General features: G+C 40.4%; 1 pseudogene; it reads left to right on the forward strand.

Moving 5' to 3' along the window:
* LOC138921537 (cGMP-specific 3',5'-cyclic phosphodiesterase-like) overlaps nt 1–26,035 on the forward strand; it is a 40,019-nt pseudogene that overhangs the window by 10,464 nt on the left and 3,520 nt on the right.

Here is a 26,035-nt window from a genome sequence, read left to right on the forward strand (position 1 = left end):
TTTATGGGCATCATTTCCTTTTTCTTAAGAACCCTATGAGGGTTATTGCCATTATCTCCATTTTAGAGAGAGAGTAATTAATGTATCTAAGGTCTCACTCTTAGATAGTAGTAGTTCTGGGATTGAAGGCTAAGTCTTTGCCACCTGGGACCCTTAAGCGCCATGCTCTGCTGGAATTCACTGTCCATATTCCTGGAAGCAAAGCAAGGCTCCTAGAGTTAATGTCATGTGACTCTCACTCAGGAAGAGGTGGAAGTTTCTCCTAGGGCCTCTTACTGTGCAAGCATCTTACTAAATGATGTGCCTAGAGACCTTGCCCAAGTGGGTTTAGTTTCCATATATAATTTGAGAGTATAAAAAGTGGGAACTCTCAAATGACTTTTTAAAATACAGTGGCTGACAGTTTAGGTACTAGGCCATTACAATTATATTTTTAGTATTAGAACATGAAATACCCTAAGTACAGTATATTTTCAAAATAATTTTTATCCTTTGATACATTATTTTAGGCAAGAGTACAAAATACATTAAACTAGTTGCTCTACAAGTAGGTTTCATCTAAAATCTAATTACATTTTTTTTTACAATTTTTTTTTTTAAGATTGGCACCTGAGCTAACATTTGTTGCCAATCTTCTTTTTTTTTTCCTTCTCCCCACCAAAGCCCCCCAGTACCTAGTTGTATATTCTAGTTGTGAGTGCCTCTGGTTGTGCCATGTGGGATGCTGCCTCAGCATGGCTTGATGAGCGGTGCCATGTACACATCCAGGATCCGAACCCTTGAAACCCTGGGCCACCGAAGGGGAGTGCGTGAACTTAACCACTTGGCCATGGGGTGGTCCCTAATTAGATTTTTAACTCATGAGAGTTATTGTGTTTATATCACAATTTTACTTTACGTTGTAATTTTTTCTTTTTCCTTACTTTTCTAGATGCCAAGAAATATTCTATAAAACCTAGGCAGCGTATTTTAATTATTTTTCCCTTTCAAGACATCTGGAATATTGAATATGAATTTTTAGACATTTCTGTCTTTTTCAAGATTTCTTTTGTAAGATGAGTAAGCAGTTCAGGTTTAGTAGAAAGTAAAGTTACTGCTGCATGGAGCCCTTATGGACACAGGCAATAGTGTGTGTGTGTGTGTGTGTGTGTGTGCCTTTTGCTAATCATATTTGAAATGCCATGCAAGAGCTTGGGTCCCTCCTTCCTGTTGATAAGTTTTGCATATCCTATTTAATACTTCTAGATAGTAGGCATTTGGAGGAAGCTGTGACTTGTCTAGATTAGTGGTAAATTTCCAGAACACAAAATAAATTATAGTTTTCTTTCCTGTGATAGGTTTATAATAATCTTGAGTGAAAATGAGAAATTGGGAAAGGGGGAAAGTTTTGATTCTTAACAGGATGTGCCATATTTTCATTTTTTAACTGAATGTTACTGATCTATAAAATTTTTAGAAAGTATGAGATCAAGTGTACCCAATATACAAAACTTATTTAAATATCCCTAAAAAAGGTATTACTCGCTTGGCACCATGAAATTTAATCAATAACTTAATTGAGTCTATGATACACTTTTCATCTACCTAAAACATATGAGCATATAGGAAGTGTAGAATGGAATATATAGCGCTTTCTCTCTGCCATGTGTGTAATTTTGATGAAATAAGCCTTGTGTTACAACCATTGTAAAAAAAGGACAGTTCACCTTCTAAGCTTCCTACCCCCCTAGAATTCCTTTGATGTTTTTTATCATTCAAGAATGAATGTATTCATCCCTCTGTGTGTTAGTAAAGACATAGCAAAATGTCAGGCCCTGGAAATGTCAAGTTCAGCTTTTGCCTGCAGCCACTGCTAGACCCCGGCTGCCTGGCCTTGTGAGTGTGTGAACTCAATTTAGTTTTGCAGGGCGCTCCACCCACGTTGTAACACCCTCTTGAAGGGCGCAGTGCTGTTAGTGCTTTAAAGAAGCCTCATGAAATCAAAATGTGTTGAGCGTTATTCTTCATGACACTGATTTTTATATCAAATTGTCATTGCAGGAGCAGTTTGAGCTGCAAAAGTCTTCTCTGAAATAGAATATTAGGACAATAAACGGGGATTGATTGCATTCATTGTTCAAAAGATATTTGAGATTTAAAATTCAAGTTACATTTTTGACAACTTATAGCAAGTTTTTGGAAGCTTCCATTGGTTTTATTTCCTACTGTCTAATTCCTATCAGTGTTTTGGGTTCTTGACTTGCTCAGTGTGGGAAAGGGTCGCTCAGCGATCCTGCGCAGCGTCTGTGGTATGCAGAATACAGGTTTGAAGCCACAGATAGGATTTGCATTTGTGTTACCTGAGCAGAATAACGCCCAACATTGATTTTTGGTCCCCTCTGAGATTTCTCCAGTTATTTTAAGACATATTGGAAAAAGTCTAAAACAAAACTAAATCTAATTTACCCACTTAAAATTGGTGTATAATACAACTCATTTATGAGGTAAGAACTTTTGTGTGTAATAAGATGAAGACGGAAATAAATAACTGGAGGACAATGAAACATGCGGTGAGGGGACAAGGAATGGTTTGGATGGGATGTTAAGCATGAGGATCTCGTCATTGATTATAAAGCCTTGGCATCAGTTTTCATCGCCTCTCCCTTGGGCATGGCTTTGTTTCCAGTGTCTAGGGCCTGTTGTCTTTCATTAAGAGCCTTGTAAACGTTAAATCAACTCAAAGACTTCAAGAGGACCGCTCTGCTCATGAGTGCTCCCAGGTTTGCAGGGCAGTGAGCAAGGACAGGCTTGCACATGGAAGTCAAGTCTCTGAGTTAACTAGTGCTGGTAGCAAAGGGTAAAATACCTTTGTGGAACAGATGTCCCCTTCGTTCTTTTTGCTCGGATGGCTAGGGTGTAACTTATGTAGAGTTAGGATGTAACTCTTCTTTTTTGGGGTAAAACTTAGGGAGAGTCTATAAAGAATGGCATTCTGAAGTATCTGCTTTGGCCAAGGACTTCGAGTCCTCAGGGTGCGTGTAGTCAGCCTGTTTCCAGACCCCATGAAGCCCCCTCAGCCTGTGGGCCTGTACCCAGGAACACCACCTTTTTTCCCTTGTCTTTTCCCTGGTCCTCTTGGCAGAATTTTATGAGGAAATAAACAGCCATTGCTCCTTACCCCAGCCCTACATCTCCATTGGGATGAGTACTAAAACATGTGAGACAGCAAAATGTTAAATACGTGGGAGAGATTTTGAAATGCTTCCACACGCGTTTCCTATCTGACTCGTATGTCAACCCTGTGCAGTGAGTGAAGGAGTAAGGCTATGTAAAAATGAGGAAGCCGAGGGACAAAAAGAGGCTAAGGAAGTTGATTGACCTAATGATGCCTCCTGGCCTTTGATACTGTAAGCCATTGTGGGGTCTTCATGGCCTGTTAATACAGCTGCCCATTTTTACACCTGGAGAACCTGAACTCCAGAGAAGTTGTAACTAGTTCACCCTCACATGTGTGTCATTTTGTAGCTGGAACTGGAATTATCTGCTGACCGCCAGTTTGGTATTCTTGACTTCATACCCTGCTGAAGTCAGCACCTTGCACTTCGAAAAGAAGTCAGAATGGGTGGTATTTGCCCTGTTTATAGAGGATGAAATTGAAATGCAGAAAGAGAAGTCTGCCACTGGTTACACATCCTGTTAGTAGCAAATGCTAAGACTAGATTAGAATTTAGGATTCATGGGTAAAAAACACAGCTTCTTAATGCTTTGTCGTCCCCCAAATTTTTAGCAGTTAGTCAATCTGTCTTTTATATGTCGACTGCAGTTTCTTTTTTCTCAATTAAATATATGGTATTGTTTTGAGAGTAACAGGAGAAAGCTTGATTTAAGGAGGAATTTTATGCCACAAATTATTAATCCAGGAGCTTTCAAAAGGTTCCTTTATCCATACACAGGAGCACAGTGTTGTGTACAGGATCCTTTGTGCTCTTTTGATGATAAAATTAGTATTAGAGATTTGATAGCCTGGAACTCATTAGTATGCTGCATAGACCTTACCTTTTCTTTGTGGTCTTTCTGCCAACAATTCCAGTTGGGAAAAACAGAAGATAGAATGACTAGAGTGGCCGGCTAAAGTACAGGACACCCAGTTAAATTTGAATTTCAGATACTACTTATACTAAAAAATTATTCATTGTTTATATGAAACTCAATTTTAACTGAACGTCCTGTATTTTTACTTGCTAAATCAAGCAACCCTAAGAATGACTCTTGTCTCGAACACATTTATAATACATTCTGTTTAGTGCCTTGTCTTAGATTTCTTAAATGTGACCTGTTTTCAGAGAAATACAGACATGGGATTCAGGCAGGTTTTTTTAAGGACACTAACCTTAAGAATCTTTGTTCTCTTGAGTCCTCTGAGGCAGAGTTCTTACTTCCGTGGTTGAGTGCGCCATCCTTTTGTGATCTGGATGGAAAGAAGTTAGAGACTGTTATTGGAAGTGATCTTACTCTCCCTGGCCTTGTGTGCCTGAATTTGACTTTGACCCTATCTGATGCAGCGGGAGGTTATGGAGGCCTTCTTCATGACAAGCACTGAGGTTCCCGAACTTTTGTATTCTTCCAGGCTGTAAGACTTGGAACAGGAGACCTAGTTTTGCTACCAAATAGCAGAATATGTTTGGTTCAACCATTTAATTTAGCTTCATAATTGACAAAGCAGGATTGTTAATGCCTGCCTCACTAGGTTTAAATAAAAGGTGCTTTTTTTCCCTCGGTATCACTAATGTAAATAGTTTCCAAAGTCCCATACAATCAAGGAAGAGCAAGAAGGGAAAACAGAGATCGTATGCAAGGTCATAGGAGTCATTTGCCCGGTCAGAATCACCACGCAGCTTTCTTGAGTCCCATCTGGTACTTTTTACCCTTATATTTGACATGTTTACAGTCACCTTTTCCATCTTTATTCATTTGTGTGCATTTACATTTAATTTGATATGACAGCAAGATCCAATATATATATAAATTAACCTCTGAACACAAAATAAACTTCAGTTTGGGGAGGAGAGGTCAGTTAATAATTTATCTGAGGTTGCTCATTACCATTTCCCTGGTGCCCAGCCCCGCTCAGCGATCTTTACCTCATGAGAATAATTCATTCTAGACAAAAAGGACGCTTAAAAGTGAATTCAATTAAAATAGCAGTGAAAATGTTTTAATTGGAACTTTATCTTGAAAAATGGAACCGTAGATTATGAAAGTAAATTTATCTTATTTTAGATTTCATAAAATTGAGATTATAATGAAAACTCCTTGCTAATTTTTACAATAAATAATTGATTTTCTGACAAAACTATACCATAAACCATGGCACATGTTTATCGTATAAATACATGTGTACCTCATGTTTGACTTTTGCAGCAGGATCATAAAGAGATTTTTTCCCCAAAAAAATAGTTTTTTTGAATTAATATTTGAAAACTTCATCAGTTTTTCCAAGGGCCTTTCTTAGTCTAGAATGTAATTATTTGAACAGAATTCTCTTTTCAAGTATCTGTTATCTCATTATCCTGGTTGATTCTTTCTTCAGTTGTTAGCTGGTCTTTAATTGGGCATAGCTCTTGTTCGTCAGTGGCTCTGTGTAATATTAGAATGCTTCTCCAGCATCACTTTTGTCTACTTCTGGAAATTCTGTATCTTGTATAGGAATTTCAATTTCAGTTTGCAGGTGATTTGTACTTGTATAGAGACTGAAGTATTAAAAACTCATCGGAAGAGGATAGAAGTTAGTCTTAAGAGGAGGGGCCCACTTCATCCAGCCACGTAGGTCATGCACTGCAACACTTCAGGGAGGCCTGATGGAGGGAGGTGTGAGGGACGATTTAATTTGATCTGTGGTTGATTCATAAGTGATGGTTTTGATGTTATGATAACATATGTTTTCCCACTCAAGCATATAACCGCAGGGGCTCAGATAATCAACAATGTGGTCATGAGCAACTCCTTCCCTCCAGGACTGGTAGTTAATAAGAATTGTTGATTGAATGACTGAATATACTAGATCCATTTACCTGTGTCATTTAATACTGAGTTCATGTCTCCAAGAAAATATCTAGAGGTAAATCACTTGTGAGACAATTAACTATAGTAATAGACAACACGTGAAGATTTTTTTAAAAGATTGGCACCTGGGCTAACAGCTGTTGCCAATCTTTTTTTTCCTGCTTTATCTCCCCAACCTTCCCCCCCGTACATAGTTGTGTATCTGAGTTGTGGGTCCTTCTAGTTGTGGCATGTGGGACACCGCCTCAAGGTGACCTAACAAGCAGTGCCATGCCTGCGACCAGGATCCGAACCCTGGGCCGCAGCAGTGGAGCGCGCCAACTTAACCACTCGGCCACGGGACCGGCCCCATGAAGAATTTTTGAACACTGGCTCTGAGACATGTAGTCGGCACTGCAGCGTATATGAGGATCAGTTAGCCATGATCAGTTACGATGCTTAACATCAGAGAGATGGTTAATAGCTAAAACACAGTGTTGATTTTCTGTAACAAATATACTAGCATTCAGATATTCAAAAGACTGTTGTCCCTTTTGATGCAGTTAATTTAGGAGGCTTCATTTATTTATTCACTCACTTCACTCAAGAAATATTTACTGAGGACATACTGTGTAACAGACATTTTCTATGTGACAGGGAATGCAGTAGTGAACAAGGGAGACAAGTAGATCTGATGAAATTTACATCTGGTCAGGAAAGACAGACAAACCAGCAGATGAATTAACAAGAAAAGTATCTAATAATGAGATGAGGAGGCTGTGATCAGCCGGCGCAGCGGAGGGGAGAGCATTCCAGACTGGGGGCAGTTGGAGCTAGTGTGCTTGAGGAGCACCAAGGAGGCCAGCATGGGCGAGAGCAACCGCGGTGGGGGTTTCAAAGAGTTTGGGTTTTATTCTCAGTTCATGGAGAAGCCAAGTTGGGTAGTTAAGCTCTTAAGGTTTACTTTGTTAAAAGATTACTCTGGCTGCTGTCTGGAGAATGGATTGAAAGGGGCATGTATGATATGAGAGAGAGCAGTTGGGGCTGTGGCCATAGTCCAGGTAGGATATGGTGGGGCTTGGACCAGAGTGGTAGGACAGGAGATAGAAATGAACAGGTTGGGATAGAAGGTTTTGTGAGTCAAGTAGATGCGACTTGGATTGGACGTGAGAATGGAAGGAAACGGAGATTGAGAGTAATCCCTAGGTGTCTGGTTTGAGTGACTGGGGAGGTGATGGTGCTATTTCTTACTGTGAGGGAGACTGGCTGGGAGTGAGATGGGAGCGAGATGACGTTGGGAGGGGCGTTAGGAATTGTTTCCCCCGTTTTCACCTGTCTGCTTAGATATCCACATGGAGTTGTTACGTATGTGGTTTGATTAAAAAAGTAAAAAGGTTGATCACCATTTTCCAATGAAAAGATAAGAAATAAGTTAGGGCAACGTTTTGGGTTTGTAGCTGAAATAGTTAAAATGCCTATTTTCATATTGATTTCGCAATTTGTTACCTGTACATATTTAAAAATCTCGTAAGTTCCATGAATTTACACGTACTGCTGTTTTCCTATCTTACATTTTACAAAACAATTTTATTTAAAAGCTTCCTATACATTTTTGACAGCTTCACATGTGTTTGTGACATCAATTGCCTTTGGCACTGCGGCTGCCATATAAGCATTTCCCAGAGTACCTCCCCCTCATTTCTCTCTGTTTTTAAAATGCAGCATTATTTGAATCAGTGTATGTTGCTGTCACTGGAAAGTTTGTCCTAAGTCACAGCGTGTCTTCATAAAGCATTAGGACAGTTATTTTTTAAAAACTCTGTGCGGTGGGTATATACTTGTGATCTGTGCTATGGACCTGTCTACTGTGTTACTTTTAAAAGAGAGCTTTAAAGGGGTTTTATAACTGCATCCAAGGCTTGAAATTATGAGGGCATCCGGATAATATCTGTGTTATTTTTTTGCCCATTTCATTCTAGACTGGCACCATTTCAGAATAATATATATTTACCAAACAATACAGTGTTGTTCAAAGTAAAATAATTAAGGGAGCATCCCATAAATGAAAGACTTAGTGGAAACTCAGAAATAAGACAACCTCTTCTTTTCCCCTCAGCTTTCTTCTTTTTTCACTTAATAAATCTGGAGATTATTTGTATCAGTGCATATGACCATCTTTCACTGTCTGCCTAGTGGTCCATAGGATAAATGCGTTTAGCTAGCCTCCCATTGGTGTTATTAGGTTTCTTCTCACCTTCGCTAAAACAAATAGTACTACAGGAAATACCCTGGGCATTGGCAAGCTTTTTTTGTCTTGCCATTTGGTGAAAATAATCCCTATGTTATTGTAGGGTAGAGATTGCGTTGTTCTTATTATGGGCACATTCTTTTAAGTATTCTCAGCAGTAGCAAGTTTTTATCTTTTGAAGGTAAATTTGAGTTTTGGGGAAAGTCAAGTCTTGTGCATGAGCTAGATAGTAAGTTAGCTGTTAGTCTAGGTTTTTTTGGGTCTTTGTTTTTTGAGAGGATGGCTTAGTGAAAACCAAGATCTAACTTTTAGATAAAACTAATCTTATTTGGCTTACAAATTTTCTTAGAAGTTAGTTTCAAAAGAAGAGTTCCAAAAATGTCTAAAGTAATGGTAGTATCAATTGGTATAAGATTATGGCTTTCCAAGGGGAATTATTTGAAATGAATAATCATTTGGATGTGTATGATCTGGTATGTTTGTTTAAAAAAATCACCCACTGTGAAGGCTTTAGCTCAAATAGGTTTCTTCCACAGGAGGGTGCATTAAAAACATAAATAATTTAAGTTCTCTTGGATTGAATTTTTAAAATTAGGTATTGCCTACTTTTTAACTTTCTTCCTTTATACCAGGAGTAGGTAATCTAGAATAAATCATTTTTACCATTCATCAAGCATTATTAGGATATTTACAGAAGTCTAGTCTTTCTAACAGATAAAATTGTTTGCATTTCCCATTTCCCCTTCTAAATCTAATCTACATATAGCAATATAGATAAAACTATCTAAAATCAAGCATATTGCTAGCCAAATTTAGATAAATATTTATCTTTAACTTTCAAATATTTAACTTCAGAACAAGTTGTATGTTTTAAACAGCAGATTAACTTCCCTATTTATGTTTTCTTAAGACTATTGTCAAATTTAGTGTCTTTTACTTTAACATAAACTGATTTTGAGAAAAGCAGACTTGATGCTTGATGTGTTGTAAATCAGGTATCTGAAAATATATATATATGGGAGTCATACTTTATTAAAATTATTCATTGAAGCAATCGTCCCTTACAGTTTTTCAAAATAAAACTTTCTTAACCAAACCATCTTGTTTATATTTTCTATGACAAATCGAATTATGATCTGACCAGCTTACCGTGAGGGAATTTTTAGCAGCTGTCAGAGGCAGCGCCTTTCCATCTGAAATATTTAATGTATCACATGTTCTGTTCTGCAGAGAGATGGTCAATTCATGGTTTGCTGACAGAGTTCACACCATCCCTGTCTGCAAGGAAGGCGCCAGAGGCCACCCAGAATCCTGCTCTTCCCCCTTGCAGCAGACTTCCCGTGCAGATAACAGCGCCCCTGGGACACAAACCAGGAAAATCTCTGCCTCCGAATTTGACCGGCCTCTTAGACCCATTGTTGTCAAGGATTCTGAGGGAACTGTGAGCTTCCTCTCTGACTCAGAAAAGAAGGAACAGATGCCTCTAACCCCTCCAAGGTTTGATAATGATGAAGGGGACCAGTGCACAAGACTTGGAATTAGTGAAAGATGTTTCTAGTCTTTTGGATGTCACAGCCTTGTGTCACAAAATTTTCTTGCACATCCATGGACTCATTGCCGCTGACCACTATTCCCTGTTCCTCGTCTGTGAGGACAGCTCCAACGACAAGTTTCTTATCAGCCACCTCTTTGATGTTGCAGAAGGTTCAACACTGGAAGAAGCTTCCAATAACTGTATCCACTTAGAATGTAACAAAGGCATTGTGGGTCATGTGGCAGCGCTTGGTAAGCCTTTGAACATCAAAGATGCGTATGAGGTAAATAGGGAGCCTTTGGAACCCTGGAGATGGGTTGGGGCGGGGAACATGGGTAGGCATTGGATAACTACTGTGAATGGGGGTGTTATTAAAAACTGAGATGTATGCAATAAGATAACTGAGAGGTAGTAGTTTGTGTACTTAGTTAAAACTAGAATGTATGGTAGGAACTTTCCCATCTTTTAAATCTTTTTTACTGGTGGTTGAGTCAAGGATATGAACCTGAGAAAAATCTTATCTTGTTTTTCTCCTTAATGATAATTTAACATAGCTCATCTCATAGTTATATTCTCTCATCACTATACATATTCCTATCTGTTATTTCCATGTCTGAGGATTTTACTGAGATTCCAACATGATAGGTCCAAAAACTGTCAAGAAACCAAACTCATAGGCTTTTCAAAATTCATTCATTCATTCATTCAATCATATTCACTCATTCAAAGTCTCATTGACACCAAAAAAGTTTGATTTTCTGTCTTTCCATCCTTTCTTCCGTGTAGTTGTATGTTATGTATAGTTGCTATACATTGTGCTATAGTTATGTATAAGTCTTTAATTAAGGACCTAAAGATTATACTATACGATTCTTCAAACTTTCTACTTAAAATAATCCTTTTTATTGATAGAATTATGGGTTTTAAACAAAGCATCTTAATTGAATGACACTTGATATATTTATGAAATACTTTCTAGCACTTTGAAAGAACAATTATTCTAGCTACCTACCGCATAGTACACCATAAAGGTTCCGGGATAATCCCAGCTCGACATTCTTATATGTAATTTGAGAGGTCACTGCTGTTTTATTCACCCCTGTATCACTGGTGCCTAATACAGTGCCTGGTGCATGGTTGAGTCTTAATAAGTATTGATTCAGTGAAACTTATAGTAGATAAGATAGATAAGTAGAATAGAAAGCAGAGCATAATAGATGCCAAGGAAAATGTGGTAGGTTCATGGAAGCAGGAGATGACATTGAGTTGGGGAAATGCAGAAAGGTTTCTTTGAGGAAGTAAAGCTGATAACGGATCCTGGAAAATAGATAAGATTTGAGTAGATTGAGTTGTGTGCACGGTGAGATCCAGATGTAAAGAGAAGCTGGAAGAAGAGACAGGGAAGTTGGATCACATGGCACTTGTATGGAAATGTAGGGGTATAGTCAGTATAGACATTAAGGAGCTGTTGGAGCAGAGCCCAGAGATTGCTGGGGTCTTGAATTCGCCAGGTTGAGGAGTATGTATGTGATCTGGGGCCATGGGGAATAATTGAAGATGGTTTGAAAAGTGGACTAGTATGATTCTGACTGTGCTTTAGAAAGATGAATTTTACAGTGGTCATAAAATGAATTAGAGGGAAAAATACTGGAAGCTTGGAGGATAGATTATTGTAATAGTGTGAAGAAGTGAGGACCTGAACCAGGGCATTGGCCTTAAAGATCAAAAGGAGGGAATGGACTTCAGATGAAGAAGCAGAATCTGCTGGACTTGGCAGCTAATGGGAGATGGAAGTGAGGAGGAAGAGAGGAGTCACAGGTGACTCAGGTTTCAAGTTGGGTAAATAAATGATGGTAACTGGTAAGGAACACCGAGGGCAGGGATTTGGGGAGAGATGTCGTAGCTCAGAAAGGTTAAATCCTGAGATATTTTTCAGAATCCATTCTGTACAAGCAGTTTCTTCAATTCGGATTCTTCATGGAGCTCTCTCCATGTCCTCTTTGAGCTCTGTAGTAACGTCACACGGTAGCTGACTCCAAGAGGGGTATTAAGGACACAGCTGAAGGACTGCTGCCAGATTTGCGGAATTCCCTTCCTGTCTTAGGTGACAGCTGTGTGTCCGCTTTTCAACGGCACTATAGTCTCAAGTACAGTAGGACCATAAATATGCTTCAGTTTTGCTGAGAAAGTTTTCATCTGTCCGCGTGCTTATGTTTCTCCAGCCCGGAGAATTTTTTCCCTTATAAGCATTTTGTTTCATCTGCTTACCATCTTTAAAGTTTTGACAATGTAATTTTTGTTTTGCAGTTAGTAATGATTTAATTCTTGCACTGCTGTCTAAAAGAGGCCCCATGCCCTTGATCTGTGGCGCTCCCAGAGTGAAGCCTCTTAGCATGTGGGTTCTTCATGTTGCCACTTCACTCTTGGCACCCTGATCTGTGTTTCTAGTGGCCTTGCAGAAGTTGTTTGTGTCCCAGGAATTTCAATAGAAGCTGTGGAGTTGATCTGTGACATGTAATTTACATTGGTATTAACAGTGGAAGTCAGTGGCTAATGAGTAATTCATTTCTCAGCCCCACCCATAATTTGAATAATCAAAATACTGTCTCATGGCCTTTGTGAAAGTAGTCAGAGTATGAAAATACATTCTAATGTTTTCTGAGTCCTCCCTCTTTAAAAATGCATCTGTAAAAATGACACTGTACAGCAGTATTTCTTAAGCTTATTTGAACACAGAACACTTTAAAAGTTGTAATGTAGCAGAAGACCATGAGGTAGCCATGAAATATAGTAGTGCTCAGACTGAAGCTAAGAATTAAAAAATAGTCTCAGACAAATTAATTGTAAGAAGGGGTCAACATTTGATCCGCTCTTTAAAACTTTGTAACAGAATGACCTAAATTTGAGGATTCAACCATTTTATTACTAGTAAAATTACACATTCATATATTTAAAATCGAAGACAAGCTCCCCAACTTAGACCAGTAATTCTCAATTAGACCACAAATACCAATGATAGGGTTAGTTGGTAAATGCTGCCTATATATTGATGTTCAGTCACACCATCTCCTCCTGCATCAGCCCATCATTTACACAGCTTTCTTGAATGTGGCACAGCATTTATGAATAATAAGATATTGACACATAATAATCAGAACAACTATATAAATGTGTTTTGGTGTTTTCTTTGTACAGTCATGGGTTGCTTAACCACAGGGATACGTTTTGAGAAATGCATCACTAGGCGATTCTGTTACATGAACATCATAGAATACACTTACACAAACCTAGATGGTTTAGCTTATTACACACCTAGGCCATGTGGTACTAATCTTATGGGACCGCCGTCGTATATGTGGTCTGTTGTTAACTGAAATGTTGTTATGCGGTGCAAGACTGTATATGAAAACTAGATATCATCCAATATCTAGATTGGATTGTGTATGACCGTTCTTCAGAGAAACAGAACCAACAGGATATATATAGGTATATTAGAGGAGATTATTATAGGAATTAGCTCAGTTGGAATTAGGTAGAACTTCCATGATCTTCCTTCTGTCTGCAAGCTGGAGAACCAGGAAAGCTGGTGGTGTAATTCAGAGTCTGAAGGCCTGAGAATCGAGGGGCCACTGGTGTAAGTCTGGTCTAGGTTTGAATCCGAAAGCCCAAGAGCCAGGAGCTCCGAGAGAAGGCAGGTGGGCAGCAGAAGATGGATGTCTTAGCTCAAACAGAAAGAGCAAATTTGCCCTTCCTCTGCCTTTTTGTTCTGTTAAGGCCCTCAACAGATTGGATGATGCCTGCTCACATTGGTGAAGATCTTCTTTACTCAGTCTGCTGATTGAAATGCTAATCTCTTGAGGAGACATCCTCACCGACATACCCAGAACTAATGCTTCACTAGTGAATTGCGCATCCCTTAGCCTAGTCAAGTTGACATAGAAAATTAACCATCACAGATTGCCTTGAACCCCTAATTCCGTGACCTTAAGCCTAGCTAAGATTTCCTATGTCAAAGGATTTACATTGTCAAAACACCCCTCGTTCTCCCAAGTCAACTGGAGTACAAAACTTGGACACTTCTCCTGTTTCCATAGGACAACCACTCCATGTATGCCATGATTTCTGGAAGAAAACTTGGAGGGTCTTAGGGAAGGGTCACATTCCACTCGTGTGGCCTTCACCACGTAGCTGCTATTCCTTCCATCCTTCCATCATTCCTCCCTTGTCATTCTTTCTCCAGATAAATGAATCTTCCCCATCTCTCACCCTGTGGGTCTCACCTCTACTCCAAGGATTTATCAAGATATTTTTCTAAAGAAATATGAGCTCTCTCAAATGAATTTCTGATGAGTAAAATTATTTCCAAATTGAATTTTAGAAGAAAGAAATAACACTAGCAACTGTTTTAATTTTGATAAATCTACTAAGCTGTCATGGCATAATTGTGCCCCAGGGAACACAGTTTGGAAGCTGCAATATTTGTCTTTGTTCAAAGTTCTAATAATCTTGGGGCAATGTCTTAAAAATGCCACTCTGGAAGAAAACCAGTGTATAATTTGGCAAGTCTACTCTGTTGTTTCCTTTTTTGCTTTTTTTTATTTTTATATAATTTCGAACTTACAGAAGAGTTGCAAGACTGTATAAGACACTTCTGTGTACCCTTCACCCAGATTCTCTAGTTGTTTATGTTTTGCCCCATTTGCTTTATCATTTTCTTTTTCTATATATATTGCATATAAGTAATAATGCATATTATTTTTTTCTCAACCGTCTAAGTTGGAGATGTTTTCACTAAATATTTCAGAGTATGTTTTCTAACAAGAATATTCTTTTACGCTATTGTAACACATTTATCAAAATCAGGAAATTTTATGATACAATACTATTATCTAACAATGCATAGTCGGGTTTTGTCAATCGTCCCATAAATGTCCTTTATAGTTATTTTTTCCCTCTGATCAAGGATCTAACCCAGGATTACATATTGTACATACCTGTCATGTCTCTTTAGTCTCCTTTAAATCCAGAATAGTTTGTTAGTGTTTATTTTTCTTGACAAATATTTTGGAAGAATACAGGCCAGTTATTTAGTAGACTGTCTTTCCTGAATAGATTCAAGTTAGGCACTTTGGGCAGGAATACCACAGGTGTTGATGTTGAGACCTTGTTTGGTTTTCCAAACAACAGTCAATTCTTTCCTCTTACACCAGCTGGGGGTCCTACAATCCAGTTCAGTTCTGACTGTAACTACCTGGGGTCAGCGCAGACCCCACGGGCTAAGGACTCAGTCCCACAAGATTGCCCCCACTTCAGACACCAGCCACAAATGGAGTCCCCAGGCTACCTGCACTTATGCCCAGCTGATTGAAAATTCAGGGGTTCCCCCCTCAAGTTCAGTTATTTGCTAGAATCACTCACAGAATTCAAGAGAGTGCTATATTTACAATTACAGTTTTATTATAAAGGAAACACTTCAGGAACAGCCAAATGGAAGAGATGTATAGGGTGAGGAATGGGATGTGGGGGACACAGAACTTACATGCCCTTTGCGGCGTCATCCTAGCACATAGATATCTTCACCAACCTGGTCGCCAGTGCCCACTTCCGTCTCTGGAGGTCGGGGGTGGGTCTGAGAGTTCTAACCCTCCAGTCTATTGGTTGGTTTTTTTGGCAGCCAGCCCCCATCTTGAAGCTATCTGGGGCTCAATTACCCATGAACCATCTCATTCGCATGAACTAAGTTGTGCTTGAAAGGGGCTTGTTAGGAATATCAAAATATTCTCCTATCAACTCAGGAAATTTTAAGGGTTTTAGAAGCTCTGTGCCAGGAACCAGGGATAAAGACCAAATATATTTTTTATTATACCACAGACGTTCTCAGTGTATGTTATCAGGAAGCATGTGATATTAGTTTATCCCAGTACTGATGGTGTTAAATTTGATAACTTGGTTACAGTGGTTTCCACCGGATTTCTCCACTATAAGGGTACAGTTTCTGATTGTAAATAATAAGTAGCCAGCCCTGGTGGTCTAGTGGTTAAAATTTAGCATTCTCACCGCCGTATAGCCCAGGTTCGTTTCCTGGTCAGGGAACCATACCACCCGTCTGTCGATTGTCCTACTGTGGCAGCTGCGTGTTGCTGTGATGCTGAAAGCTGTGCCACTGGTATTTCAAATACCAGCAGTCACCCATGGTGGACAGATTTCACTGGAGCTTCCAGACTAACACAGACTAGGAAGAAGGACCTGGCCACCCACTTCCAAAAAAATGGCCATGAAAACCCTGTGAATAGCAGTGCAGCATTGTTTGATACAGTGCTGGTAGGTGAGAGGATGGAGCAAAAAGACCCAGCAGGGTTCCGCTCTGCTTTACACAGGGTGACTAGGAGTCGGAGAGACTTGATGGCACTAAAAACAACAAATTAGAAGTATCTTATGGGGAGATACTTTGATATTATGTAAATATCCTATCCCTCATCAACCTACATTTACCAGTTTTGGCATCCAGTGATTTTCTAACGCCATCATACCTTCTATATTTATTAGTTGGCATTCTAATGTGAGGAAGAGTTTTGTCTTTTTTATTCATTCATTCATTCATGTATATCACTGAGGACTCATGGATTTTCATTTTGTTTATAAGTTATGATCTGTTATTATCTTTATTTGGCTTCTCAAATTATAGCAGATTTGCAGACTCCCATGTATTTTTGATATGCCCCCATCACTGCAATTTTCTTGCTTTCCGGTAGGGCTGAAAGTTCTTACTGGCTTAACAAGATGTTCCAGGCTATCTTAGACTTTCCCTGCCCTAGCCCTAGAATGTTTCCTTTTTCCAAGGAGCCTTGCTTCCAAGGAAAGGATGGTATTTAGAAACCAAGGTCTGGCCACTAGGTGAGCTCATTGCTTCTGATATGTGCTCATTGCTAATATGTTTGCAGACAGAGCTAGGAAAAAAATAAACAAATATACACACATACTATATTTTATTTATTTCTATACCTATCTACTTATTATATTAAAAACAATGAATTCTTACTGATACCTCCAATTTCAATCCACATCTCAAAGTACATTTTTTTCCTGCTTTCTTTCTCTGTTAGGTGTTTCCTTCTCCAAAAGTGAAGAACCAGGCTTCCTTACTCTTTAAGCATATGCTCAAGCCAAGTTCTAACCTCTTCACTCCTTTCGGCAGGTTCTAGTATCTTTCCCTTTAGGCTGAAGAACTTCCATTAACACTTTGTGTAGTGTGGGTCTGGTGCTGACAAATTCTCTCATTTTTAGTTTATCTGAAAATGCCTTTATTTTGCCTGTATTCTTAAAAGATATTAGTTAATAGTAGTTTCTTTCAACACTTTAAAAGAGTTTTCTCACATTTTTCAGGTCTTCATTTTTCTCATGAGAAGTCAGCTATACTTTGTGTTTGCAACTCCTGTGGTGCTGTATTTCATTTTCACACCATGTGTATAAGTTTAAGGTTTTCAACAACTTTGAGAAATTTTTGGTTTAATTTTAAATATTTTATTTTTAATTGTATTTATTTAATTTTAAATATTTTCTGCTCCATTCTCTTTCTTCTTTTTGGGACTTCAATTACGTATATGTTAGATCACTTGATATTGTCCCAGAAAACACTGAGGCTCTGTTAACTTTTTATAGGTTTTTTCTTTTTCCCCTCTGAGTTCTTCTGATTAGATACTTTCTGTTGATCTATGTTCAGGTTCACAGACCCTTCAATGAACTTTTCATTTTAGACATTATACTTTTCAATTCTAGAATTTCCATGTGGCTTTATTTTTCTTTATAGTTTTTTCTTTCTTTGCTGAGATTCCTTATCAGTTCATTATTACCATATTTTCTTCTAAGTCCTTAAATACATTTATAGTAGCTGCTTTAAAATCTTTGTCTGTTAATTCCAACATCTGAATCATCTTGGGGCCCATTTTTATTGACTAGTTTTTCTCTTCATTATGGGTTGCAATTTCCTGTTTCTTCATGTGTCTTGATTTTTGATTTCATACTGGACATTGTGGATGTTTCATTGCAGGGCTTTTGGATCATTTCGTCTTCCTTTAAAATAAGGCTGACATTTGTTCTTGCAGTTGAGAGATCTTTGGTCTTGTTGGCCTTGGTATTATTATTTGTTAGGGTGGATGTATTTTACTTTTGAATTTAATCTTAGGGAGTGCCCCCTGAATCTAGGATATGGTTCTGTGTCTCAACTGAATGCCTGAGGTGCTTAGTAAGATCTCTCCTCTGGCTAGACTGGAAGTCCAGTGTCTCTAAACATTTCCCAAACTGGTGTCCCCGTTCTGATTTCAGACTTCAACAGGTCATTTTTGCAAGGGCAGAGTCTTGCTCTGTACGTGTCTGAAGTGAGTAGCTGCTCAGTCTTCTGCCACTCCTCCTTTAAACCCCTTTCCCCAACCCCCCAAGACAGCCTCTCTTATCAGGTACTTTGCCTTTCAAATTCCAGCCCCTTTAGAAGTCTCGAATTTCTTTCACTTCCATTTGGAACTGTTGTTCCACTTGGATGCTGCCTGCCTTCTCCCCAGCAGGAAAATGCCCCCAGGAAGAAAGCCGGAGTGTTGCATGGCAATTGTGCATTTCCACTCTCCACTGTCTAGTAAAGCAGTAGGGCAAGTCTGGTACCAGTTGCTTTATCATGGCAAGTGGAGATCCAAGGCTTGTGTTTTTTTTACACTGACATGTTCTCATAAACAATAAAAGGAATAATCACAATAACAGTAGTGCTCCATTTTTTTTAAGGTGTTTCTTGGACCTAATGGGGTTAGAACTTCTCTCTGTGTATTGCCTCTGCAGTGAGTGCATTGTTAAAGGAAAATATTTTGAGATGCCAAAATTCACCTAAAGTGAATTTGAAGCATATGTTACTCCCGCCTCCTTCAATGAAGAGTGCAATCCAGGCTGCTGTTGATTTTAAACTTCTACTATGCACAAAAATGTTGTGATAGTCCTGCTAATTTCAGTCTGTCAAACTCTATTGCTGTGATTAGATAGTTGGGTTTAATTGTCTTCATAAATTGGTCTTGTAATTCAAATATTCATTAACAAAATAATTGCTGAAGGTGCATTTTTATTCATATTTTGATTATTAGCTTGTAGAATAATTTATAAGTTAATAAATTTCTACTTCTTTAATTCATCAATATCAGAATTGCTTTTGATACTTTGCATACTAAAGGATGTTATTTAGGAACTATTTCTTAGAAACATTCAGCCCAGGTTTTCTCTGTGTCTCAATATAACTTTGAGTATGTTTGCAGAAAAAGCAAAAATGCGGTAGCGTTTATTTATAATATAAAATATTTAAACTGATTTTCCACCATTTTATAATTTTTCTTTTGCAGTTATCCTTAATGTCGGGTTTGGCCCTCTCAGGGGAAAATTGGCCTCATTTCTGACCCCAATTGATGGAATCTAGTATAGTCATTTACTTCATTCACAGCTTTGGCTGTGCATGACTTTAGACTAATTTTAAAAAAAAATAGAAATAACCTTCAAAGATGAGGATTTTCCAGTGTAGTGATTCCATATTCTCTGAAGGGAATTCCTACAGCAGAGTTTTGAGAGCAGTGATGCTATCATTAGGTTAAACATGTAACTTCCCAAGGCTGTTGCTTTGAAGGAACAACACTCATTCAAATGTTTATGTTCTGGTTTGTTTTTTCCATTCTAATCTTTCCTCATATAGTGGTTATCTGTCCATTTCCTTTAGTATGTTTTCCCCCTACCTACAAGATTTAATTTAAACTATAATAAACTAAAAATGATCACAGTTGATAACTATGATATCACTTGTTGATGAATTCTTTCATTTATTTACCAAATGCTGTTGAGTTCCTGTGCTAACATTGGGAATACAGTGATGAGCCCAAAAAAAGCCCCTCACAGAGTTTACAGCCTAAGTAACTTCAGTCTTCCCAATCTGGAGTTTAAAAGAAAATAGCCTGTACCTTTCTTTAGCTCACATTTAGAATTTTTACACGTGTCAGAGTCCTTTGTAATTACTGGATGTGCATGATATACTTTGTAAAAGGGGAAAGAGATTCAAAAGATTGAGTTGTTTACAGTCTGATTGAGGCCATGCAGCTTTTTTACATATACAAAAAGAGAAAAGATATAAATTCTTGTGAACACCTGAGATACAACAGAATACTGAGGAATTATATAAACGACCATTACAAGGGAGTAAAGTCAATACTGGAAGTTCGTTTTGGAGGTGGTTGGTTTTATAGGAAAAGTTTCAGAGCAGAGATGCTTTCCTGTTGGATGGCACGGAAGAATCAGGTAGCGAGATGGGAACAGGCAAATTGTGTTACAGGGAGGAGAGTTGCCAGTTTTCCTGAATCTAAGTAAGGCTATCCAAATTGGTTAATATTTTGAATTTCCTTAATTTCTTTGAGTTTATTTCTTTGTTTATATTTCCTTTATATGTTTGAGTCTGTAGTTTTTTGGTTCTCATAAACACTAGCTGCTAAAAAAACACTTAAATTTATCTTTGTCAAAGATGATACGTACTTACATTCAGCAGTGCCTTTTACAATGATAAAATTGTCATTCAGAGCAACAAGGTAAGTCAAAGGTTAGATTTCTCTAATCTTATAAATGGGAAAAATCAAATCAATCTTTGAACAGGTCAGTCATTAAATTGAATTTCTTTTTCCCTACTAGGATCCTCGATTCAATGCAGAAGTGGACCAAATTACAGGCTACAAGACACAAAGTATTCTTTGTATGCCAATAAAGAATCATAGGGAAGAGGTAAGCCAATTTTCCATTTTGTAAAAGGTTATTTGGAAACATTTCTCTTTTTGAAAAAAAATTTTTACTTTACTTTGCACTTTTATGAAATAATCCCATAGTGATTAAGTTAACTATGAAGTGCTTAAATGTTCTGCTTGATGTTTTTTATTTGGACCTAGTTACAGGGTTCAGTCCTGAAGGAGACTTGACTTTGACTCAGGAATAAACTTCAGGCATTTTGCTTCCTTCCTGTCCTTCTCCCCCAGGACCTTATTCTCTCCTAAGATATATAATTGTGGCTGCAGTTGGAATCAATTTATTTCATGTTATATTTTAAGTGTCTGAGTAATGCTCATTTCATAAATGGTTATCTAATTGCAATGGTCATAAGCCGATTCTTTTTAGATCCAAAATGAAGTTTTGAAAAAATGGAAATTGTAGCTAATTCCAAGTAAATTTCATTGTGAAGTTATAACAAGCAAAGGAAAATAGGTTGGTTTATATTTCACCTAACTAGAAGGTTTGGAGTCTGTTAGCACTGATTTCCCTCTTCATTTATACTTATTTTAAAAAAATGGTTAATAAATTACCAATTAAACTGAATTTTTCAATTGAGTGTTCTCAACCCTGGCTGCACATTACAATTGACTGAAGAACTTCCAAAATATTACCAATTAAATCATAATCTCTAAGGGCAACGTCTGGATACTGATATATTTTTAAAGCTCCCCAAGTAAACTGTAGCAAGGGTTGAAAATCACTACTCTAAGTGAAAACAAATAGATTGAAAGAGCCCGTATTGGTGTTTCTTTACCTTGGCTGCACAGTAGAATCACATGGGAAGTAGTCTGAAATTCTAATGCCCAGGCTTCACCTTAAATCAGAGTCTCTGGGGTTGGGACCCAGGCATGAGTATTTTAAAGCTCACGGTGATCACAGTGCAGCTAAGGTTGAGAACCCCTGTCAAGAAGACTAGAAACACTTTGATGCTTCTACTTGATTTACATTCGGATTCTGACATCTTTCCTTTCTCTCCTCCATCTGGTCTGTTACCAAGTCCCATTGATTTTTTTTTCCATTAGAGTGTTTCTCATTTCAGTTTCTTTCTTTTCATTCCTGCCGCCTGCACCAGAATTCAGATCTTGAAGCAATGCCTGAACTTTTAAAATATTCTTGTAAGGGGTTTCTATACTTGCAGTCAGTTCCCCTTCAGTCCACCCTGCATATGCCCTGGGAATTTTCCTAAAGCACAGCTTTCTAAATCAGTGCTCCTAAAATATTAATGTGCATATGAATCACATAGGGATTTTGTTAAAATGCAGATTCTGAATTCAGTAGGTCTAGGTGGGACCTGAGATTCTTTTCTAACAAGCATGAGGTTGATGCTGATACCCTGGGTCAATCACAATTTGATTAACAGGATTGAGCATCAGTCACTTCTCAGTATCTAAAATAAGTTCTCAGTGCCTTAGAGTTGCCACAAGGTTTCTTAAGAGGATAGTTACTAAAAATTCCTGCACCTAAAACACGAATATCAGATTAATTATTAAGTTAATTAAGGCAATGTATGGACTAATGATGATAGTGCTATTAATTGGGTTGCCAGATATAGGAAATAAAAAATACATCCCATGTAACATTTAGGACCTAGTTATACTAAAAAATTATTTGTTGTTCATCTGAAATTAAGTTTGCTTAGAGGTCTTCTATTTTATCAGGCAGCCCTAGTTGTAAACCAAGGACTATGATTCTGTGCTCTTAAGAAGACAATGTTCAGCTTTTAGTTAGTATTTATGCTTTAAAATCATGGCCCAAAACACAACTTTGTACTGGCCAAGAGACTCAGTTTGAATCCTACTCTGATTAAAGTCCTCCTAAATAGTGCGAACAGTCTCAACCTGTGTCACTGTGTGTAGCTGGACCCAAGGCCCCTCTGCTGGCTACATGCCTTGTCCCCTCACTAGAGCTGTCATGCAGGGGGGCTGGAAACCTTTCACACAGCTGTAGGGCTGACTGCATATTTTGTGGGGCCCATAGAAAAATGAACATTCAGAACCCCTTATGCAGGAAGCAGGGGGAAATACGCAGTTAAAGGTACCAAAATAGGAAGCATTTTCCTTTAAAATATCTTATTACTTACAAAACATAACAGGACTGAAAAAGGCATGAATAACATAAATTTACACATTACAAGGCAATCTTATCAGTCTTACTTTATATAACATATACAGTACATGACACTTTCTCAATATGTTGAAACAGATCATAAGATTTTTCTGTCTCACTTATGCAAATTCGTTTATTATGTCATGAAAATATATAAAGTTAGTAACTTTTATTTTAAATTGATACAGTTGAAAGCGGTATCTGTTATTTTTGGCATATGCAAGATTCCAGATCATGCTCACTTATGCCGAGGAGAAGAGTCTGTGTTGGTATAAACACTCGTGGAGCCGTGAAGAGTGTTTTATAGGCTATGACAACATTGAAGGGATTTCTGATAAATTATTTCAAAATACAAATTTTATTACACCTAGAGCTGATGATCCTTGTGGAAAAATTTTTCTAAGCAGATTTAACCCTTCAAACAAATCAATTTCATGCCATCTGAATTTAATTTTAAATGTAAATTTATACTTTGGCATTTCAGTGTTTCCTCTGACATTTCCCGTAACTTATGGAGGGTGTAGAGATAACCGAAAGTGTGCTCTGCATTTGCATATAATTCAAAATGCCTTTTTATTCATCTACCATTGTGTCTTTGGTTACATGGAATATTAATTTTATACTTGTCTTTCTTATTAACACGTGGTTCTTCTGAAGGTTCATGTGAAAAAAGTGTTTTCTGCTGACTGCAATGATCTTTTAATTTTCTTTACTATTTCTGTTTGTGGATATTTACTTTGCAACATTGCAGCAGTTGTGAAACCAGAGATATTAAACCTTTTGAATAATTCTAACACTCTTCAATTCTCCCCGATATGATTTATTGCAATGCCCAGTATCCACTTTTATTTTGCAGGAATTTCTTGATCGAGTTTGCTGCCTGAGTACCGCAGTTCGTGTCCTTGCATTCGGGCTGGACAATTGTATTTGTGCAGATGCCACGGGGACAGGCTCCTGGGACAGACAGACCAGCCAGCCTGCACCCGCGGGTCCCGGCACACCCCCGTGCAGTGGCCCTCCTTTCTCCTAAGGCTGAACCTGCCGCCGCCTCTGCTACCACCACCACTTGGGGCCCTGCTGCCCCTGGAAACATCCCCATCAGCAGCCAATCTCCTGAACGGCAGGGCTCTGGAAACCTCCCGGGGTTTCCGCCAGGGGATGCATTGTCAGCGGCTGCACCTTTCAGCCAGGAGAAGGAGAGCTGAAGTACAGCGCTCCGGAGTCTGAAAAAAGGACTGGGGAGCAGATGAGAGCCCCAGGGCACCCCGGCTGGTCTCTGGGGACTGGGGCACTAGCCCCTCCTATGGCATCTCCTTCAGGATCTGTGGGTCCCTGAGTTGTGGAAAGCCGCCCAGCCTTCTGAGCTGGGGGCCCGCAGGGTTAGCTCTGGTTGCTCTGGGCACTTGTGGGAGAGCAGGGTCAGAGCGGAGGGCAGGAGTTGGGGGCTGAATGCTGGTGCCCACCCCAGCACACCCCGCGGTGGGCGAGGCCGCCCCTGCCTCCCTCTCCAAGGAGCAGACCACGAAGTCCGAGAAGCAGAGAGGGGAGATGGGGAGGGAATGGCAGTGGGGCTGCAGGGCACGCTCGGGTCAGCACTAACCGCTGGTGTAAAGGGACGAGTGGCCACTTCTGGCGGAACAACAGGCGGCGATGGAAGGCAGCGCTCAGGACGTCAGCGGGCCTGCGGGGGACGCACTCACCAAGGACCAGCAGCACTTTCCCGCTAGGCGCCCGATGCGCACTGCAGAGCTCAGGGTCCGGCAGCGCCTCGCAGGCCCGCACCCCGGGCTCTGGCCGCGCCCGAGTACACGTGCGCCTCAGGCCCCGCCCACAGGAGCCCTGGCCACGCCCCTCGCTCAACCACTGCGCGTCCCGTGGACCCTGATGCGGTGATCTCAGGAGACCCTCAGCTGCTGCGGTTCCTGGTGAGTCCGCGGCGGCAGTGGGTGGCGTTGGGCCCAGGGAAGGGTAGGCGAGCTCCCGGGAGAAAAGCGGGGCCGCGGGGGGAGGCCGATGCGGGGCCCGGCGCAGGGGCCGAGGATGCGGGCGCCTTCCACGTGGACCCCGCTCCCCACCCACTGCGTCCCAACCCAGGTTCCCGCCTCCCCCGAACTTGGTGGAGCCCGCAGGCCATAGACTCTTAGGCAGCGTGGTGTCCCACCCTTAGACTCGCCGTAAGTGGCTTCGGGGTGGGGGCCCGGAGCAGCCTCGCAGGGGCGGGGATGAGGGGCAGTCTGGGGCCAACTCTGTGCAGGTGGTGCCAGGATCCTATGGATGCTGTGCACTCTGAGTTAATCAAGGGGCCTTGAAGTTCCCAGAACCAACTAGAACCCCTGGGGCCCCCTAGGATGCCAATGCCACAGGTGGGGGCGGGGGTAAGGCAAGGCCTCAATGGAAGACAGCCCCTCCAGCGCTGCAGTCCCCTTAGTGGGTGGAAGTCTCCATGGCTGGCCTTTGCAAAGCCTCGGGCCCTCAGGGCCTCCAGTCCTCACACCCACACCAGCCAGAGGAGGGAGCCCCCTGGACCCTGCTTCTCTCTGCACTGTGCCTCCTTAAATTCCCTGGGGAGGAAAAAAAAAAGAAGCAAGCAGATTTTCCTTGGAGGAAAAACTGAGTGTTTAGGATTCTTATTGAGAAACTGTTCATCAGCTAGGGTTTGGGCAAGTGGGGTTCTGGGATTCGGGGCAGGGGTGTGGGGACACTCCATCTTTGGTGGAGGCCCCCTCTGCACAGGTTTCTGGCTTCCTGTCGCAGACCAGCAAGGGGGTGGGATGTAGGCCATCTAGCTCAGACCCCCTGGAGGGGAGACAGATTGTGCCTCCCCTGATGCCCTGGACCCCCGCCCTATTGCTGGGTCCTCTGAGGCCCGGACCCTGACTGCTGGTCTGTGTTGCCCCTGCTCCACCCCAGGCTGAGTGAGGCCAGGCCCTCAGGCTCCAGCATGGCCCTGCAAGACCACTGCTGCCCCCCTGCGGCCGTGCAGAGGAGGCTGCCCATCCTGGCCTGGCTGTTGGACTCTGAAGATGGACTTCATCACTGGACTTTCAGTGGGGCTCAAGGTCATTCCCCACGTGCTGGCCTGTGCTGAGGTGACCTGATTCCTGCCCCAAGTGAGATGTCTGCCCCTGCTGCTGGCCACATCCCCGCCCTGACCCCACACTAGGCCTCATCGCCTGCCCAGAAGCAGAGTAGAAATGCACAGTATCCCCTCCAGACAGCAGGGCACCCAGCGCTCCAGCCCCATGGGAACCAAGAAGCCTTGGTTTACAGTCTACAGCACGTGACTGCCTTTGGGGAGA

This window comes from Equus caballus, chromosome 2, assembly GCF_041296265.1.
Source record: "Equus caballus isolate H_3958 breed thoroughbred chromosome 2, TB-T2T, whole genome shotgun sequence".
Lineage (NCBI taxonomy): Eukaryota > Metazoa > Chordata > Mammalia > Perissodactyla > Equidae > Equus > Equus caballus.